Here is a 14,277-nt window from a genome sequence, read left to right on the forward strand (position 1 = left end):
TGTCGCTTTGAAAAAAAGTTGTTCAATAAATGTGAATCACTTGGCAAATAATGAATTATGTCATATTCTGAGCCTAAGCTCTTCCATCAATTTCTGCTAGCCTGGTTTGCTGGAGCTCAACATCAAGAAAGTTTCTTACAATTGAATGGGTCCTGTAGCCACCTTTCATTAGTCCGGTAGCCCATTTTCATTACCATTTCTCTTTCTTTTCCTTGTTTCTCTTTTCTCTTTACTCTCATAGTGGCGTGATTGAATGAATGTGGTTGTGTGTCACGTTGCTAGACGGTGGCGTAGTCTGCTGCAGAAAGTCTGCGATAGTCGTACAGATTCAGCAGGAGTTGTACAGAATAGCCAACTCTCGTAGTGGTCAAGTAAGCAAAGAGGTTTTCGCTACTTGTGAGAAATCCACCTGCGTTACGTTGGTGGCGGAAATGGCATCTTTGGGTTTTCCGGGCCACGCGGAGCGTGGAAGAGGCTTGAGAAGAAGCGGGAGGCAGTCTGCCGCCGTACGGGAGGCGTCCACAACTGTGCTCCAGTCGAAGAAGGTGAGTTAGACTGATCGCGTGGCGCGCTGTTACTTGGCGAGGGGAGAGCTGTTAGCTTTTGGTCTCGCTTTTCAAATCTGGAAGATTGCTTTGCCTTTTCGCAGCAAGGAATGCAAAACTTCGGCAGATTTTTCTTTTAGCAAATTTCTGTAGCAGACTTGGATCCGCCGGAAGAGCGCCACACAAAGGTGTCGATAAGAAGTGAGCACTCGCTTCTGTATGAATGTCGGTTTGCCTTCAGCTGTGCCTGCATAAGCTTTCACCTTTCTAAATATTTAGAGCTTTGCCTTCTCGTAAATTTTCCTCGCTTTATGTGTCTTTCGTCCGTGGGGAGCCAACCACGTGGTTGAACATTATAGTTGTTGGGCTACCGGCATCACTAACTGTCCGATCGCATGTTTGTTTTAGATAATGTTAACATGATTGTGTGATGTGATATTGTTCGAATTTCGCACTATACCTAGAAATTGTCTCCAAAAACCACGTGTTATCAGGAATCGTGTAGTGTTGTATTTTATTTTAAATGATTGATTATCGTGAACAACGCACGGGCGATACTATTAATTACATTGTATCCGCTATGAGCGACATAACAACGTTTGCATTTTTGTGTGTTTTTGGTCTGTGTTGTTGTTGTGGTCTTCAGTCCTGAGACTGGTTTGATGCAGCTCTCCATGCTACTCTATCCTGTGCAAGCTTCTTCATCTCCCAGTACCTACTGCAACCTACATCCTTCTGAATCTGCTTAGTGTATTGATCTCTTGGTCTCCCTCTACGATTTTTACCCTCCTAATTTATTTTCCGACTCGACCAAACCTTCGATTAGTTGTATGGTTAGAGTCGGTGGTGACCCTAATCTTCTCACATTAACTTCCCAAGCAAGAAGTATTTACATTCCCAATAATAACGTAATAACCCGTAGTAACAGGTTAGTTACAAATGGCTTACCCCGCTCACGGATTTCGGTAAACCAGAAATCTTCTGATGCGCAGTGAGGATTAGTTATTTTCGGTTGGATGTGCTAATTGGTATATTGTCTTTCTGCAATACAGAATTTACGTGAATTTATGATATATAGGTGTGCATTTTCTTACATGTTTTATCTAGTATATGTATTACTGTATAGACATTGTGATTTAGTATTCAATTGTGTTAAAAGTGTGCGTTAATTCTTGTCCTGTGGCGTGTATCGGTGTCATATAGTAAATCTTGGGTGCTTTGTGGGGACTGTGAGTCCATTAGGAGACTTTGGCATTATTCTTGTTGTATTTTGGAGCACGGAGTAACTATCCTTATGATGGAGACGCGTAGCTGTTCAGGGAGCCGCGATCGGAAAAACCTGCCAGACAATAACCCTGAACAAGGACGAGGTCAAAACGTCGAATCCGACCAGAAACGAAACGCGGAAAACGCAAGTACAAGTGTTGTCCATCCTGAGCCTGCTGTAGTGATTTCGAATCATTCGATAGATGCAAATTCATTACAGACTATGCTACGACAATTACTAGACAGTAATAGGAGACATATCGAGGAAGTGAATAAAAAACAAGCGGAAGAAAATAGGAGACATAGCGAGGAAGTGAAAAAAACATGCAGAAGAAAATAGGAGGCATATCGAGGAAGCAACTAAAAGATTGACTAGTGAAATAGTACAGGGTGTTGGGGAGAAACTGGCGATCATTGACCAATGCATCTCCGCCTTAGAAGAGGGGCAGCAAGTCATTAGCAATCAGGTGATGGAGCAAGAAGAAAGGTTCGCTGGGAATATACGTATGCTAGCAGAACAATGCCAGAGTGAACAAGCGGCTCTTGAGTCCCGAGTAGGACAAAATTCCGCCAGGGATCTCCGCGCGTTAGCAGAACAATGCCAGAGTGACCACGCGGCTCTTGTGTCCCGAATAGAGGACACTGCAGCTAAGTGCCCGGTCCATCTTAGCGCGCAGGCAGAAACCCTCAGCCAGGCGATAATAGCTCTCGAGCGAGAGCAAGGGCTTACGCAAACACAACAAGACACGGCCCACCGAGAGATGGCAGAAGAAATCGCCAGGATCTCAGACGCAGTGACGCGTAAGTCTGACAATAATAGGGAAACGATTACCTCGTCATCAGCGGATGCAGACAAAATACGGTCGATAACGAAATGTCCGCGTGGACAGTGTGAAATAAAAATACAACAGAGGGGTTACCGAGGGAATATGCGAGCGCATGGCCCGTTTAGAACTTCACCTAAAAGGGTTAAAGGCCCATGAAGTTGAAAGAAATGAACGAAAGGGCCGTTATTCCGACGATGATTCCGGGAACGATGGCGAATTTGATCATCGTCTCGATCACGAATCTCGTACCAGGTGGGAACGGCGTGGATACCCCCAGGAACGGTCGCCAAGGGAAACTCACGAATTTGACTTTAAACATTTTCTGACCGTGAGGAATTTTGAAGTCTTCCGTAACTCGACTACGGGGATTCACCCGCGAGCCTGGTTACAGCAGTTCGAGTTCTCCCTCCCTCCTACGTGGCCCAGAGCGCACTAGATAGAGTATATGTGCGGCTACCGTGAAGGTGAGCCAGCGGCGCGGATGAGGTCAATTGCACGCAATTGCTACACTGTTGGGGAGTTTCGACAATACTTCCTGTCGATCTATTAGTCAGTGGCAGCGCAAAGTCGTGTAAAACACGGACTCATTATGCTACCAGAGTTAAACAGGTCAAAATTCTCCAGCCCTGTGCAGATGTTCGAGCACATGCTGCAGACGAATGAACATCTTGACGATCCTTATGGACCTGAGGAAATTATTCGTATTTGCCTGGGAAAGTTTCCAATGCGGTTGCGGCACGTTATCCTTGCAGGACGATTTAAGGGTGACGTAGAGGGTTTTCGCAATCTCCTTTTTGAGCTTGAGTGCGATGCGAATGGCACCACGCAGAATTACGGTCAGAGCGCCTACGAGCAGCGGCCGCGCAAGCGAAGCCGCAGCCGTAGAGACAGGTGGCAATACAGACGTAATGGGTCGCCTGAGAGTTACAGAATGCGCGAGCGTTGGCAGCGTCGCAGAACGAACTATGCCAATAGTCATCATTCGCCTAGAGGAAATCAGACACCCCCGGGAGTTTAGAAGATATGGTAATGAGCAGAGATTTAGGCGCAATTACAGCGGACCTAGGAACGGTAGTCGTGACCGACCACAGAATAATTTTCGAACAAGCAACAACAGGGGTGCCGTAAACAGTACGGATGGTCCCCCAGTGGGTGTTGAAATTCGTCCCGCAAACTCGCGGCACAATCCGACAAATGTCTCTAATCAAAGAGATCAATGACTGTTGGCTGACTCGGTTGGCGTCAACTTAATGAGGACCAGTGCTATTGATGCGCATTTGATAAAGGAAGACGTTATTATGGAAGATTTGTTGGGGGAGTGCCACAGTATTGGTGTGCCTGCGGTAAACCCAGTCGTGTCTGTTTAGTACATTTACAGTGTATATTTTCCGGTGTTTTGATTCACTCTGGTGTGATTAAAATTAAAGTGTATATTTTCTATTAGTTGTAAAGGGTTTCCCAATATATGTGTAGTTATTTCTTCTTCTCAGCAGAAAGGAGTAGTGTTGTGCAGCTTTAAAATGTCTGAATGTAAATGATTATGAGGCTCATATGAAGCGTTTCCTTTTACAGTATGATGGCTTTTGTTTTTTTGATGACTAAAAAGGTATCGGGTGTGTTGGTGTGGCGAGTCAATGGTCGTAAGGTAATTCTTGATGATAAATTACAGTTGTAATGTTCTTATTCCCCTTAGGTGAGCATGATTCAGTGAGATTTTTCAAATGTACTGCGATGTTGATGAAGCGACTTGGTGACTTGTAGGCGAAGGATTTGTATACGAAGGGAGATTAATAGTGTTTGATTTTCAGAGTTGACATCTTATAAGATACATGGAAAGTGTAACTTGCCGCCACATACTACTAGGTACGGTTGAGGGTACCAGGATGTGAAACCCCGGAAGAAGTATATGGAAGCAACTAATAAACTCAAGCAACTTGATATTTAATAGAGAATCAGTGCGACTACCTCTAAGCTGAAATAACACGACGGTAGGTGAGGACCCCTGGGGACATGTGGTGAGTAATTGTGTAATCATTATGAGCATCTTATGACAGCAGTAAGTTGGGTACTCATGGCCCTGGACAATGGATTTCTTTTGACAGTATTTTTTTTTATGTACTTATAGGACGAAGTGTTTATGTGTTTGCTAATAGGATAGGATGATTTTTATTTCCATTTTTATGCCCACTGACCATTTGCGTTAGTCTGATGAATAGATGTTGAAACATTTACCATTCCAGATGTGACTTGAATGAACCTTCTGTGTCTCATTAATCATAACTTTTATTATGCAATGTCCATAGAAAATAAGTCTCGGAAATTTTTCACAGATCAGCAAACATGTTCTGCAAACCTTGGAGGAGCAGTCAATGAACAACGATATGGGTATTGGCGTTGAAAGGAATATTTTGTTTATATGTGGGAATTGTAGTTGGGCTATATGGTGATGGTGACTAGTACGAGCTGTGTAGATTGTGTGTGGGAGCGTAGTTAGGAGTAGGTAGAGTTTTGTGTCTGTAGTTAGCAGTGGCACCAAATCCTATCCAAATCCTGACCAAACCTTGTACAAGATCTACCCTGAATGATTGACAGCAAATGTAATGCTGGAACTATATTTTATAAAAAGGATTTTTTGTTTGTTTGAATATTGGTTATGTAATTTCCCTCATTGTTATTTTATTGGTATCGTTAACGAGGCCCTTCTTGCCAATTAATTTTGGGCAATATTCCACGTATTGATCAGGAGTAAGAAACTCCGCTGATTTATTGGTAATCTGTACACTTCATATTTTGTAATTATCTCTGTGAGCGCAGTTCTTAAGTGGGCGCAAGGCCGCCTAGGGAGCCTTCGCGTCGCCCGGGATTAGCTGAGCGGGCTAAGGCGCTGCAGTCATGGACTGAGCGGCTGGTCTCGGCGGAGGTTCGAGTCCTCCCTCGGGCATGGGTGTGTGTGTTTGTCCTTAGGATAATTTAGGTTAAGTAGTGTGTAAGCTTAGGGACTGATGACCTTAGCAGTTAAGTCCCATAAGACTTCACACACATTTGAACATTTTTGAGCCTTCGCGTCAGAAAGCACAGGGCTTGGTCCACCGGCAGGCGTTGCAGAATCCTGCTATCAACGGCGAGGCAGTGGTGCGACGAGCGGTCACTACTGTTTCCCCATCAGAAGAGAGGGGATGCTGGTCTTCCCCAAGCCCAGGCTCACACCGGGGCCCGCAGGCGTGTGACCACGGCAGCGCCAGCTGATGGCCGGCGTTCCACTCCATGCGCTAGTCATCTGACAAGCGAAAGGGAAAGTACGACGCACGCCAGGCGAGGCCGCCGATCCCTGAGCGCCGCTAGTCCAGACGGCGGCTACGGTGAGGTAACGCCCACTGCTCGGAGGGACACGTGTCCCACCACTGACGCATCAGCTGAGACGGTGCAAAGAGGCGATAAGCGGGTCTCAAGCCCAACACCCGCACGAGTTTACGTCGACCTCGATGCGACGGAGAAGAGCACGTGTCTCTCCATTGGCACGACAGGAGAAAGGGGCGTGTGTCGTAAAACACATTCCTCCGCAACACACGGACGACGACCGCCAAGCCGCCTTCTCGATGATGAGGCAGGGCCCACAAGCGGCGATGTCCTGCAAATCTGCAAAGCCGAACCATCCCACAGTATGGACGCAGAGGGTGGAAACGGGCACGAGGCAGCGTCGCGGGGTGCTGTCTAGGATGAACAACCTGGGTTACAACAGACGTTACAATCAACGCCGCTGCGAGCTCCCCAGTTCAGTGTTGTAGCCCCCTAGTAGCTTATCCTCCAAATCGCCTTTAGAAGAGACGCCCACTCCAGCACCTAAAGAGAATACCCAGTGAAAATACCATGTGACGAAACTGCAAAATGACAGCGTGTCAACGAGCTGGTTTCTGGATGTGTTTTTGTACTCAAGTCTTATTTTCCATAGTTGGTTATTTACCAGCTGTCATTCCATTGGTTCATTGGTTTCATTAATGATTTTGTGTCACTGTATTTGTTATGCACATTGAGCTTTGCACTTTCACGTAGAAGTTTTTATATATGTTAGCACCAGCTGTCACTCCTTTGGCCCTTGGTAATGATTTAGTATCATTGTATTTATATATGTATATATTTTGTGTACCTGTTCATCTATGTCTCTATGTTAACTCTGATAATTGGTTAAAGCAATTTTAAAATAATATCTCACGTTTTTTGTCGTAGTAGGTCAGATGACATGATGTTAGTATACAATATCACGCTTAATTTATTTTGTTCTGTTTGCCTTGCGGACCACATGAGGTCACAATTATTGACTAAGGTCTGATTAAACTCATTCAGATATAAGAGATCAATCAATTCTTTTGTGCTGCTGTTTGCCTGTTGCAAATGTTGCTCGTTAGGGTATGTTTGTTTCGAAGACTGTTGCCGAATCTCCTAGCATGGCGAGAAAATTCGCGGCACAGTCATCTCCGGGACGTTTGGGGTGATGAAAGGGTCCTGTAGCCACCTTTCATTAGTCCGGTAGCCCATTTTCATTACCATTTCTCTTTCTTTTCCTTGTTTCTCTTTTCTCTTTACTCTCATAGTGGCGTGATTGAATGAATGTGGTTGTGTGTCACGTTGCTAGACGGTGGCGTAGTCTGCTGCAGAAAGTCTGCGATAGTCGTACAGATTCAGCAGGAGTTGTACAGAATAGCCAACTCTCGTAGTGGTCAAGTAAGCAAAGAGGTTTTCGCTACTTGTGAGAAATCCACCTGCGTTACGTTGGTGGCGGAAATGGCATCTTTGGGTTTTCCGGGCCACGCGGAGCGTGGAAGAGGCTTGAGAAGAAGCGGGAGGCAGTCTGCCGCCGTACGGGAGGCGTCCACAACTGTGCTCCAGTCGAAGAAGGTGAGTTAGACTGATCGCGTGGCGCGCTGTTACTTGGCGAGGGGAGAGCTATTAGCTTTTGGTCTCGCTTTTCCAATCTGGAAGATTGCTTTGCCTTTTCGCAGCAAGGAATGCAAAACTTTGGCAGATTTTTCTTTTAGCAAATTTCTGTAGCAGACTTGGATCCGCCGGAAGAGCGCCACACAAAGGTGTCGATAAGAAGTGAGCACTCGCTTCTGTATGAATGTCGGTTTGCCTTCAGCTGTGCCTGCATAAGCTTTCACCTTTCTAAATATTTAGAGCTTTGCCTTCTCGTAAATTTTCCTTGCTTTATGTGTCTTTCGTCCGTGGGGAGCCAACCACGTGGTTGAACATTATAGTTGTTGGGCTACCGGCATCACTAACTGTCCGATCGCATGTTTGTTTTAGATAATGTTAACATGATTGTGTGATGTGATATTGTTGGAATTTCGCACTATACCTAGAAATTGTCTCCAAAAACCAAGTGTTATCAGGAATCGTGTACATGCCTCACATCCTTATCTTAGGAATAAATGATTTTATCTACAATTTTCCCTTGTGTTCCGAGATTACGTTTTTGCACCTAAGCCACTCACCTCGTAGCTTTCCCGTTAGCACATCCAATGAGTTTCCTTATGCACAGGTCCAGTGATTAGTCTCCTCTTTTATTTTAAAACAAGTGTTTTAGATTAAGTCTTATTTTCAGGTGTGTTGCTGGGAGCTGATCTTATGCAGTGTTCATGCATGTTCTATTTTATTTTAAATGTTTGATTGTCGTGAACAACGCACGGGCGATACTATTAATTACATTGTATCCGCTATGAGCGACATCACAACGTTTGCATTTTTGTGTGTTTTTGGTCTGTGATCAAATTAATTTATTTTCCGACCCGACCAAACCTTCGATTAGTTGTATGGTTAGAGTCGGTGGCGACCCTAATCTTCTCACATTAACTTCCCAAGCAATAAGTATTTACATTCCCAATGATAACGTAATAGCCGGCCGCGATGGTCTCGCGGTTCTAGGCGCGCAGTCCGGAACCGCGTGACTGCTACGGTCGCAGGTTCGAATCCTGCCTCGGGCATGGATGTCTGTGATTTCCTTATGTTAGTTAGGTTTAACTAGTTCTAAGTTCTAGGGGACTGATGACCTAAGATGTTAAGTCGCATAGTGCTCAGAGCCATTTGAACCCAATAACGTAATAACCCGTAGTAACAGGTTAGTTACACCATGACTAGAACCGTAAATGTCTGGTATCTCAGCACCTGTTGGAAATCTCTCCTCGACCGTGGTTCGACTGTGTGAAGCGAAGTAAGCACTGACGTCTACCATTCGTATGAGGCTGGGACTCTGGGATCTTGCGCATTCACATCGAATAAATGTTCTACTTTCTGGAAGCTGTGATCACACTGATATTGATCTGAATCATATAATATTGGCAGCCATAAAGTACACAGACACACAAGTAGTATTATACATGAAAATGGTTACAAGAGGTTTCCCCTACCTACATCTGTTGCGTCCTCAGCTACAGATTCGATGTGTTTAGTACAGTTTGATGGAGGGAAAGAAATTTATACACAGATTTAAACTCCGTACTGCTAAAATTCCACTTGGCTTCAGTAACCTAGAAAGGTTAGAATATTGTGTATTACGTTGATATGTAGGGTGTAACGGGTATAAGTGTAGTTATTTTTATTGGAGTCTGAGAACAGTGTACTAAACAACATTACATCAGTATTTAATTCATTTTCAGAATAACTATTATAGCTATTAGGAGTAGTGCATATTTAGGTTGGTTAGTACCTCCAACTACATTTGGCCGTAGCAAGCCATACGTGCTTATTTTTCCCCGGGGTAGCATGTCAGGTGTTGAATTGTGGATGCATGGATAAAACGATTGGGCTATACTGCAGGCTGTAAGCCATGTATTGCCTTAACTCAGAAATTTGCTAATCACGGTACATGAGATATGTCTGTTATCTCAAGACTTTATTGAATGCAAGTGAAAGCAGCTCTCGTTAGCCATTTGTCATACAAATTAATTATATTTGCTACCACACATATATAGTTGAATGTACGGGCACGCGCTTTACAATGGAATGCTGTTCAAATGTTCAAATGTGTGTGAATTCCTAATGGACCAAACTGCTTAGGTCATCAGTCCCTAGACTTACATACTACTTAAACTAACTTATGCTAAGATCGACACACACACCCACACCCGAGATAGGACTCGAACCTCTGGCGGGAGGGGTCGCGCAATCAGTGACACTGCGCCTCTAACCGCGCGGCGTGGCCGCGCGGGCCGAAATGCTGTGACAGTAAGAGCACAGTTCAGTTGCGCAGAAGAAATTGGTCATATATGTTATTTAATGAGTGTCGCCTGACCTGAACTGTTGCGTGACAATAACAAAAAAGGAGGGGCTGGGGGAGGGAACAAATTAATTCTGTTAAAGAGTGGATTTTTTCTGTATATTGCTTCACAATTAAAATGATTGGTTATTCGTAACTGAGACAGAAATGACTGCTTCCTTGAAGCTCAGTGAACGATAAATTAGCTCTGGAAATTCTAACAAATTTTATTCCGAAATGGAATACTCAAAAGTACAGTAAAGGATTGCTTGAGCGAAGCTCACGTGGGACCGACTGTTCTCTTAACAAGTGGAGGAAACCTGTAAATGAGCAGAAGAATGTTACCGAGCCCTGACTGGCTTTCCAAAATCTGTGCAGCTCGTATATGCAAGGTAATACCGGATCCAAGATCCAAATAAGACACTGAAAACCAACAGCTTTTACGTGCTTGCTCTCTAAAAATTTTGAGCTTCTCAGAGAAAGAGTAGCACTAGCGCTAAAAATGGCGACATTGCTCCAGGCCGTGATCAGGCGCCACTGTCTCTTGATGTGGCCTCTCGACAACGCATCATTACACTCGCACGTCGACTCCCTCCTGTTCCTCCACACTCCCAGGAAACCACTGCTAGCAGGGGACGATTCAAAACTTTCACCACGGTGACAACGAAGAATTCCCCTCAACACGCTGAAACGCAAGAGAAGCCTGCCGAATCTTCTCCACTATCGCTTACGGCATGCCTGTTAACTAGACAGAGATTGGTAGTGTGTATGCTGTGTCGTCACTCATTGGTTCAGACGTTCAAGCTGCAGCGACTACCCTGATGACCCTTCTGATTGGCTGGAATCCTCTGGACGATTAGATTGACACTGAACACGTCACTACGTCAGTGGCGCGTATTTTCAGACGCCAACAGGAAATGCAGATTCGTTGCACCAGAAATGCTCAAGAGACCTGTGATCGTCCCGCAATAAGTTCTTGGATCCTGCAAACCTCACAGATAACAGAATCTTGCCTCGGACACTGTTAACAACATTAAGGTGGTGTTTTCTACTTATTTCCGCAGTACGCGATACTGTGACGGTACTGTCACATCACCCAATCATCTCCTGCTTTCGAAAGAATAAAGCTTCCAGGATGGCCGTCTTCGATTGTCACTGATTAATGGCCCTACAAGAGAAAATAATTTCATTCCAAATTAATCACCGAAAACGCCCGGGTTCCCGGGTTCGATTCCCGGCGGGGTCAGGGATTTTCTCTGCCTCGTGATGGCTGGGTGTTGTGTGCTGTCCTTAGGTTAGTTAGGTTTAAGTAGTTCTAAGTTCTAGGGGACTTATGACCACAGAAGTTGAGTCCCATAGTGCTCAGAGCCATTTAATCACCGAAAATCTAAAAGTTCCGAAATGTCAGCAACCTTCCATGCAATAAGAGAAAAAGTAAAAATGAAAACTGTGGGAAACTTAGTCTCTGAATCAATAATACATTAACACACTTGCATCTTGAGCCTGGATTTGACATGTCAGGCTTGTAATGACATGTAAAAAGAGTTTTCAGATTACTTGAACATGTGGTCGCTTGTAAAGAAAGAAGTAACTCTTGTCCAGTCAATCAGCAGTAAGATTGTGTTGGCTGCGCTTTCGGCCGGACTCGTGCATGAAGTCAGAAAAAGTAAGTCAAACTACTTAAGTATGATCAACTCTAATAAATGTTGGCTTGTGCCTTATTAATTACTCCGATGTCTTCAGTTTGTAGAGTTGTGCATGTGCAGTGATTATTAAAACAACAAATGTAGTTGTGTTGGCTAATTCGTTACATATTGGTAGCTCAGTTTGGGTATATCATTCACCTAAAGCGAGAATGCCAGAGGGGCAACCCAGACGGCCCGCAGGTCGTTTCCAGAAACCGTTCTCGGCTTGCTGAGGCCCGCCGAGACAGTAGGCACGCGACCTGCCGTCTTTCAAGGGATTAGTGTCAGGCAAGCGGTGCGCTCCCTCAGTCCCTCTATTCTCCTCGACGCCATCCACTTGGGAGAGCTAATGCCGTCAGGACCGGCAGTACCGCCGCTTCTGAAACGTTCGAAGAGTCCTGTGTGCTGAACAAATCTTGTTTACCTTTTTCTTTACAAACCTGTCAGTCGATCGTAACTTGTAACCTTAAGTGATAGTGGAACTGTGATATTACTTTTAATGTTTGAAATGATCTGCATAAAAAGAAAAAGCACGGTATCCAGTGTGACAAAGTGCAGAAAGGCCATGTCACATTACTTCGTGTAATGAAAGCAAGGCGAATAACTGATTGTTTCCTCCCTAAAAAACTTACATCTATACCTACAGTTTGTACTCTTATTCTAAATCAGTCTTCATAATAAGTAATTATGAGCTGGAATTTCTACATAATGCGTTCGGCTGTGGTGACTATATCTGTTGACTGCATTTACTAAATAATTCATTAGGGTGGAGGCGGGAGACTATAAGCACATTATCTCAACATGAACATCTCGTCTAGCTCGCACAGCGCTCTCATTGCTTATCCCGGTGATTGGAAAGAAACATAATTAAGAAAGACAGTGGAAAACCGAAATACACTTTCACAATTTCATGTCAAAGGGACTACTCCCATCGATAAATGCATAAAGGTCATACCCATCCGAACTCTATTAATCCACGGCACACATCAATGGTCTCCCATTGAATTGAGGTCTTGCACATGACGATCATAAGCTCTGTGCACTGAGCTACAGAGACTTTCAACGTCACCAGCGAACAGATAGACTTCCCTGTAATAGGGGATGCTCACACCCAGAAGGTTCAGTATGCTGCAAATGTGTGAAGTAGGTAACCAGGCCGCAGAGACGACTCGTGCTTCCTACAGCCAACTGAGCGAGTTTGAAGGGTGAAGTTGTGGCCTTCCGAGTACCTGGATGGTCCTTTAGTAGAATTGTCATACTATATTAACTTTGAGACAGTGAAAGCATCACCATCGAACGGCAGTAAGAGTTAACACAACAACGCGTTTGTACATGGACAAATGCAAACTCTCCGAAACAACAATCGAAGTGCGCAGAATGTTCCCCCAGCGAAGCAACTAAATGGATATCTACACCTAGCAAAGACAAGGAAAACACCGCATAAGGGATATTCTAAAGTAAACACTTACTTCTCTTATTGAACACACCATCCCTTCTGCGTTATCCATCCCTGCCAACAAATCATTTCTGAATTTAAACATGTTTTACTATTTTAAGAACGCAAACACGCAATAGAATCAGAACTACGGGCTGTGGCGTGGAGCGGGATAGCGTAATTCTATTTATTATTCAAACAGCTCCGTTTTCTCGCTCCATTGGGCACCGACTTTCCGTGATCCCTGACGCGTCTCTTCCTGATACTGCTGCGGCTTTTTGCTACGCCACTTACGGCTTTGAAGCATGGCTTCTTTTGCCTTTACTGTGTTCCTCAACATTCGTGTTCTCACGCTCGCTATTCCAACCGTTTCGGTATTGGCGCGTTTTATAAGCAATGCCACGTCTCTTCTCCTCAAGCCTGAAACCATCCAGGTCAAACAGAACTAATCTGAAAGCCTCAACGTCGTTCTTTTGTACTCCAATGACAGTTCATTTTTGCTCTGTTTGCATCTAGCATAAAAATTATAGCTGGATCTACTCGCCACCGTAAAGTGGATGATCGAGACGTCGAGTCTTTCTAAGAATGGTCGAAATAAGTCTCATACGACTGAAAGCCATTCGCTGCAAGGGCGAGGCTTTAATAATCCTCAAGCGTACCCCATTTTGTTCCGCCGCCGATCCAACAGACTTCATTGTTTCGCTCGCAAAGCCCATGTTCGTTGCGCAGTTTTGTATTACTAGCGTCATACCAGCAATAACTTTGCCGCTCAAATGGCTATTAATATACTTCAATTATACTCGGATAAGCCACATATATATTAGGCTATAATTTCCCTTAACGAGGCGAGTGCCTTTTATCAAACGAGCCCGGCGCCGTTCTCGCTTCTCTAATAGACTCTCCGTACCGGATAGTGACATTCTACTAGACTGCGAATACTCGCACGAAGGATTCAGATTTCCAGATACTTTTAATTGCCACTCCGTCATTTGTGGTCACTCAATTCCTCTTTTGGCATTTTCAAAACTGCATTTCATTGAAACAAACTCTTCAATTTTAACCAATTGTACCGTTTCGGTCGCTTCCGAATCTGGCAGTTCTTCCAAATATTCCGCTCTTTGCGGAAGTTCTTTATTATTACTTCCCATAGTTTTCATTTTCTTGTCAAGAAAGGTACTGCTCGTCTCTACTTTCGTCATTCTAGTTTCGACCTAAAATAACAATTTCTTACAATTTTTTTACCACTTTCGAGTGTTTGTAGATTTTCTCT

This window comes from Schistocerca nitens, chromosome 1, assembly GCF_023898315.1.
Source record: "Schistocerca nitens isolate TAMUIC-IGC-003100 chromosome 1, iqSchNite1.1, whole genome shotgun sequence".
Lineage (NCBI taxonomy): Eukaryota > Metazoa > Arthropoda > Insecta > Orthoptera > Acrididae > Schistocerca > Schistocerca nitens.